We start from the raw sequence: 7,636 nt of genomic DNA, 5'->3' as shown, positions 1-7,636 counted from the left end.
CAAGCTAGAGCGGAGCTGGCTAGGACCTTTTGAAATCTTGAAAAAGTTTAAAAAGTTAAAAGTGCTGATCTGAGGGATGAGAGAGGTCACATTTACCCGAAAATAAGCACAGACCACCTTAAGTTATTTAAAGTAGATGGACCTCATGTACCCCACAGGATCCTTGCTGCACAACAAAATGAAAGACCTGACCAGCATCCTTCACCTACACATTTAGACCTCACCATCACAAAACTGCAGCCCCAACCATCACCTCCATCCTCACCAAATGCACCACAACTTTCTCCCCGTGTCTCCCCCAAGTCTTCCTCTTCACTGTCTCCACTCAACTTAACTGTCAGTCTCTTCTCTCCTCCATCCCACACCACTACAGTGGAAGTGCTTACAAAGGCTGACACCAAGGATGCAAAGCATAGCTGTAAGTGCTGATATACTATAGAATCAAATGCTGTAATAAAAGCAAAAATATTTTTCAGGTGTGAAATAATGTTTTTCAAAGTGCTGCTTTTTATTTGTTTATAGACCTCAAAAGTGCTTGGGAAGGCAATGAAAGCCATGTACTGCTGTCCAAAGTGGGACCATATAGATTATTTTATTCTGACATTTCAAGGCTCAGACCTGGCATGGAGTTGGAGAGTGAGGTAAAGATTAATTTTTTTTTGTCACGTCAATCATTTATGTAATGTTATATTAATGTTTTATATTTTTTTATTGTTTGACAAGGTAATGAATGCTTATCGTACTTTGAAAGTGAGGGAGCACAATGAAAAATCTAAACGTAATGCCTTTGCTTTTAACACATTTACAATGACTGAGCTGTGGAAAGGAAAACCTCAGCGATTCAAGGTGTGTGTGTGGGGGGGGGGGGGGGGGGGGTTGTGTGTGTGTGTGTTTTTATTAATAAATATTTTAGTTTTTTTGGACCATGTGTAAAATTTAATAACAAAATGGGTCTTGCATGCTTTTAGCAAGTTGTGTAATTAATCTAATATTGTGTTCATTTATATTTAGGTGGACCCAGCAAAATATGATGTGTTGTTGGGTATTGTGAATGAATGTCACCACTGGTTTTTGATGGTAAATGCTTCTGATTTGAAAACGGACTCTTCTTGAAACTTTCCCTATTCTCAATTTTTTTTTTTTTTTTTTGTTAAATCTATGTCAGGGATCTGATCAAGGCAAACAGAAGACACAAATGCAGGTCCTTCACAGTTTATTCAAATATAAGCAAAATAGCAAACTCAGATGGGAAAAAGGTTCTTCAACAAAAACAGCTCCGAAGAGGAAAATAAGATGTTCAATAGCTTTACTATGGAGAATTCTCAAAAACATCCAGAGGGTAAAAACTTAAACTTAAACTCTCCGTAGAGGAAAAAAGTAGAAAACTAAAGTCAGAAAAAAGGGAAAAAAAATGTAACAAAAATGTCCGAAAAATTCAACAAAAAAAACGGAACAAAAACCTCTTCATAGAGAGGACAGGCTTCTCCCAGAGGGTGTAATAATAGGTACCGCCGGCAGGGGGCGATACTGCTGGGTCGCGTTTCCTGGGCCGCGACACCCGCGAGGAAGAGAGAGCGCTGCGGGGCTGGAGGAGGCCGGAAAATGGACCGCTGAAGCGGAGAGAAGAGACAGGCGAGCAGCAGGAATGAAACTAAACGGGAACGGGCCTGGTAGCAGAAAAAGGCAAAATCAAAGATGTAGACCGGGATTCAGATACAACAGGAAAAAGGCTGACTGGACAGGACCGGGAGATCGAGGGAAACACGAGAAGGGCAAACAACAATCTGACACAGGACAGCGCTAAGGGAAGGAATAAATAGAGGGAGAAATCAAGAAGAACAGGTGAGTGACATTAACTTAACAACGTAATAGCTTAAACAGGAGGATGGGCGTGGAATTAGAGAGTAAACAGAAGGCATGTGGCGGAGGATCAAAACAAAACATGCTTGGGAAAGGCACATAGATAATACAAACAAAACAACAACACCCAGTGGCCCAGATGATCAAACCGAGGACATGACAGTACCCCCCTCCCTAAGGGCGCCACTGAGCGCTCCAGGAGGGGGCTCACCTCGTCGCCGACGGAAGTCCGCGATCAGCCCCCTGTCCAGAATATCCCTGGCCGGAATCCAACTCCTCTCCTCCGGGCCATAGCCCTCCCAGTCCACTAGGTATTGAAATCCACGACCCCTACGTCTGACATCCAGTAATCTCCTAACAGTATAGACTGGAGAGCCATCCACTAGACGGGGTCGGAATAGAGGGAACAAGAGGGGAGGAATACACAGGCTTAACCCTAGAGACATGAAACACTGGGTGTACCCGACCAAGCGTAGGAGGAAGCTTGAGCCGAACCGCCACAGGACTCAACACCTTTGTGATCCGGTATGGACCAATGAACCTGGGAGCCAACTTGCGGGAAGCAACCCTGAGAGGCAGGTCCTTAGTGGAGAGCCATACCCTTTGACCACATACATAGTGAGGAGCCAGAGTCCGATGACGATCAGCCGCTGCTTTGGTCCGTCTACTAGCCCGGGCCAAGGCCTCCTTAGCTCTTCTCCAGGTGCGCCGACACCGTTGGACAAAGGCCAAGGCAGACAGGACCGCAGCATCGGGTTCCTGTGACGGGAACAGAGGTGGCTGATAGCCAACAGAACATTGGAATGGTGACATACCTGTAGTAGAAACTGGTAGAGTATTATGGGCATACTCTACCCAGGACAGTTGTTGGCACCAGGAGCTAGGGTTATGGGATGCCAGGCAGCGGAGAGCACGTTCCAAATCCTGGTTTGCCCGCTCAGACTGCCCATTGGTCTGAGGATGGAATCCCGACGACAGACTCGTAGAGGCCCCGATCTGTCGGCAGAATTCCCTCCAGAACCGGGAGACAAACTGGGGACCCCTATCGGAAACCACATTAACCGGAAGACCATGAATCCGGAATACGTGGTCTACCACCACTTGAGCTGTCTCCTTGGCTGAGGGGAGCTTGGGGAGGGGAATGAAATGGGCCGCTTTGGAGAATCGGTCCACCACCGTAAGAATCACGGTGTTACCCCTCGATTCCGGCAAACCAGTGACAAAGTCAAGGGCTAAATGTGACCAAGGGCGGGAAGGAATGGGTAGGGGGTGAAGCAGACCAGTGGGAGGCGAATTGGAACTCTTGTTCTGGGCGCAAACTGAGCAGGCTACCACGAACTGCCTGACATCCCTGGCCATGGATGGCCACCAAAATCGCTGACGGATGGCAGCCAGTGATCTCCGAACTCCTGGGTGACAGACCATTCTGGATGAGTGACCCCACTGGACAACCTGAGAGCGCAGAGCAGTGGGAACAAATAACTTGCCCGCTGGGACCCCTCTCGGTACTCTGCACTCTCGCAAGGCCTCTTGTATCTGTCTCTCAATATCCCAGGAGAGAGAGGCCACCACTATCCCCTTGGGCAAGATGGTGTCATTTGAAACCTCCCTCTCAGAGATCTCGAACAAGCGGGAGAGAGAGTCAGGTTTGATGTTCTTAGACCCAGGCCTGTACGAGAGCGTAAAGTTGAACCGGCTGAAGAAGAGGGACCAGCGAGCCTGTCTTGCACTAAGCCTTTTGGCTGAACTTAGATATTCCAAGTTCTTGTGGTCTGTCCAGACCAAAAAAGGTTGAACTGCACCCTCTAACCAGTGGCGCCACTCACCCAAAGCCAATCTGACTGCCAGCAACTCCCGATTACCAATGTCATAGTTTCGCTCTGTGGGGGTCAGGCGGTGGGAGAAGAAAGCACAAGGATGCACTTTTCCATCCCGGGGAGATCGTTGTGACAGGACTGCGCCTACTCCGACCTCAGAAGCGTCCACCTCAACTATGAACTGTCGTTTAGGATCTGGAACAGATAAGACAGGAGCAGAGATAAAACGGGACTTTAATTTATCAAAGGCCTCCTGAGCCTTATCGCCCCACCTAAACAGTACCTTGGGAGAGGTGAGCGCAGTTAAAGGTGCAGCAATCAGACCAAAGTTCCGGATAAATCGCCGATAAAAGTTGGCAAATCCCAGGAACCGCTGCAATGCTTTACGAGAGTCAGGAGTTGGCCACTCGGCAACAGCCCTTACCTTAGAGGGGTCAGCTTTGATCTCACCCGCCGAAATCACAAACCCCAGGAACGACACAGACTTGGCATGGAAGACGCACTTCTCCGCCTTAACAAACAGCTGGTTCTCTAGTAGTCGTTGCAGCACCTGGCGAACATGCTGAGTGTGTACCTGTAGAGATGGAGAGAATATTAAGATATCATCAAGGTACACAAAGACAAACTGGTTTACCATGTCTCTCAGCACGTCGTTGACCAGGGCCTGAAAGACAGCCGGGGCATTGGTCAGACCAAAGGGAAGGACCCGATATTCAAAGTGTCCCGTGGGTGTGTTGAAGGCTGTCTTCAACTCATCCCCCTCTCGTATGCGAATGAGGTGGTAGGCATTACGGAGGTCAAGCTTGGTGAAGACCTTAGCTCCCTGCAGGAGTTCAAAGGCTGAAGACATAAGCGGCAAGGGGTACCTGTTCTTAACAGTGATGTCATTCAGCCCTCGATAATCAATACAGGGTCGAAGGGAGCCATCCCTCTTCTTAACGAAGAAGAACCCAGCACCAGCAGGAGATGAGGAAGGGCGGATGAGGCCAGCCTTAAGGGATTCGTTAATGTACTTGTCCATAGCCTCTCTTTCTGGACTAGAAAGGGAATATAAGCGACCCTTTGGCGGAGAAGTGCCTGGGAGGAGCTCTATGGCACAATCGTAGGGTCGATGCGGAGGCAGAGAGGTGGCCCGGGACTTACTGAACACCAGGGACAAATCACGGTACTCCGCCGGAACCCCGGTCAGATCATCCGGCTCCACCTGCAACACAGAAGAGACAGAACCAGGAAACGGGGCAGGACCAAGACAAGACTCAAGACAGGAATGACTCCAAGACAAGACAGAGTTTCCGGACCAATCCACGTGAGGACCATGCTGCACCAACCAGGGGTGACCCAAAACAATGGGAGCACTGGGAGAATCTAAAAGGAACAACGTGGTGACCTCACGGTGATTGCCGGAAACTATAAGACTTACACTGGGGGAAGTATGGGAGACAGTGGCAATCAAGGTACCATCTAGGGACCGAGCAGGAATGGGTTTAGGGAGAGGGATGGTAGGAATACCCCACTGAGCAGCCATAGAGCGGTCCAAAAAATTGCCCTCCGCCCCAGAATCAATGAGGGCTGAACAACAGTTAGAGGAGTCCCCATACTGGACTGACACAGGAAGTAGGGTACGGGAAGAGGGGGAATAGAAGAGTGGGATAGTGCTCACCAGGATCCCCCGTTTCACTAGTGAGCCTTGGCTTTTGCTGGACAGGATGCTGCAAAATGTCCAGGCTTGCCACAGTAGAGGCATAGGCCCTGAGCCAGTCGTTGCTGTTTCTCCTGGGGTGTGAGGCGGAGGCGCCCCACCTGCATGGGTTCGGGGTCAGACAAAGTAGCAGAGGCAGTGAGTGAACTATGATCATCCATCGTGGCTGAGGAATGGACCATCCTTCGGCGGTGTCGTCGGCGAAGACGGACCTCGACGCGAAGTGCCAGGTTGATGAGGTCATCGAAGTCATGGGGCAAGTCATGGGTCGCCAGTTCATCCTGGATCTCCTCTTCTAGGCCAGCACGAAACATTGCTCGGCAAGCTCCCTCATTCCAGTCGCACGAGGCAGCCAGGGTCTTGAACTGGATTGCGTATTCAGTAACAGAGCGACTCCCCTGGCGAAGTCGTGCTAGCTGGTCTGCAGCCTCCTGTCCCCTGGCTGACCTGTCAAAAAGCCTCATCATCTCCAGTCTGAGTTCGTCAAAAGAGGCACAACATGGAGATCTGGATTCCCAAACAGAGGTACCCCAATCACGGGCTCTGCCTGTGAGAAGAGTCAAAACAAAGGCCACTCTTGTCTCTTCTGCTGCATACGTGCGTGGTTGAAGTGCAAACACAACCGAACATTGGGACAGGAAGGCCCGGCATGAGTTGGAATCGCCGTCATAGGTGGGTGGGTTGTTACAGCGGGGTTCAGGCTCATGACGGGGAAAACGGCCTCCTTGTGCTGCTTCTAGCTGAAGGTCCTGTATGCGAGCAGTGAGGTCAGCCACCTGATTAGACAGAAACTCTACCTCTCTTGTAGTGTTGGAGAGTCTGGTCTCATGTTGCCCGAGCAGGGCTCCCTGCTGGGCCACGGCAGATCTGACGGGGTCTTGGCCTGCTGTGTCCATCCTGGTCAGATTGTTCTGTCAGGGATCTGATCAAGGCAAACAGAAGACACAAATGCAGGTCCTTCACAGTTTATTCAAATATAAGCAAAATAGCAAACTCAGATGGGAAAAAGGTTCTTCAACAAAAACAGCTCCGAAGAGGAAAATAAGATGTTCAATAGCTTCACTATGGAGAATTCTCAAAAACATCCAGACGGAAAAAACTTAAACTTAAACTCTCCGTAGAGGAAAAAAGTCTTAGAAAACTAAAGTCAGAAAAAAGGGAAAAAAAAATGTAACAAAAATGTCCGAAAAATCCAACAAAAAAAACGGAACAAAAACCTCTTCGTAGAGAGGACAGGCTTCTCCCAGAGGGTGTAATAATAGGTACCGCCGGCAGGGGGCGATACTGCTGGGTCGCGTTTCCTGGGCCGCGACACCCGCGAGGAAGAGAGAGCGCTGCGGGGCTGGAGGAGGCCGGAAAATGGATCGCTGAAGCGGAGAGAAGAGACAGGCGAGCAGCAGGAATGAAACTAAACGGGAATGGGCCTGGTAGCAGAAAAAGGCAAAATCAAAGATGTAGACCGGGATTCAGATACAACAGGAAAAAGGCTGACTGGACAGGACCGGGAGATCGAGGGAAACACGAGAAGGGCAAACAACAATCTGACACAGGACAGCGCTAAGGGAAGGAATAAATAGAGGGAGAAATCAAGAAGAACAGGTGAGTGACATTAACTTAATAACGTAATAGCTTAAACAGGAGGATGGGCGTGGAATTAGAGAGTAAACAGAAGGCATGTGGCGGAGGATCAAAACAAAACATGCTAGGGAAAGGCACATAGATAATACAAACAAAACAACAACACCCAGTGGCCCAGATGATCAAACCGAGGACATGACAATCTAGGCTATATACCCAGCCCAAAGGAAAGCTCTTCATCTTGACTCCCTTGGAGAGACTGAGGTGAAGAAAAAGAAGTGTTTGGAAACGGCAAGGTATTTTAATTCGGCATAATCTGATATTGGAAGTTGACTGACAGACAGACAGAAAAAAAAAAAAAACTGCAGCGCAATAATGAAGAAACTTCCAGTTTCACATTGGGTGTATAAAACACTGCCTCACCCACATTAAAAAGATGGAACATCATGTGGTGTGTTTGCGTTGAAGGTATGTGTCATTGACCATATGAAATATTAATAAAAATGGGATTGTTTATTTATTTGTGTTTTTGTCCAGTTTGCAGAATACATCCTTAAAGAGAAGGAAATTGACTTCTGCAGTGCACCACAAGAAGTGAAACGACTCTGATTAGAGATTGCATCAACACTTCTTGACCAATCTGGTATGTTTTTATTCGTTTTTAACTTGAAATTTTTCAATG

General features: G+C 48.5%; 1 long non-coding RNA gene across 1 annotated transcript; it reads left to right on the top strand.

Moving 5' to 3' along the window:
* Window positions 1–758: 758 nt before the first annotated feature.
* On the top strand, window positions 759–7,221 carry LOC141378191 (uncharacterized). The gene is made up of 3 exons (XR_012392062.1): window positions 759–846; window positions 1,012–1,077; window positions 7,162–7,221. It is a non-coding gene; the product is annotated as an uncharacterized lncRNA (long non-coding RNA).
* Window positions 7,222–7,636: the final 415 nt, after the last annotated feature.

Source organism: Danio rerio, chromosome 16 (assembly GCF_049306965.1).
Source record: "Danio rerio strain Tuebingen ecotype United States chromosome 16, GRCz12tu, whole genome shotgun sequence".
Taxonomy (NCBI): Eukaryota; Metazoa; Chordata; class Actinopteri; order Cypriniformes; family Danionidae; genus Danio; species Danio rerio.
This window is presented reverse-complemented; position numbering and strand designations above follow the sequence as displayed.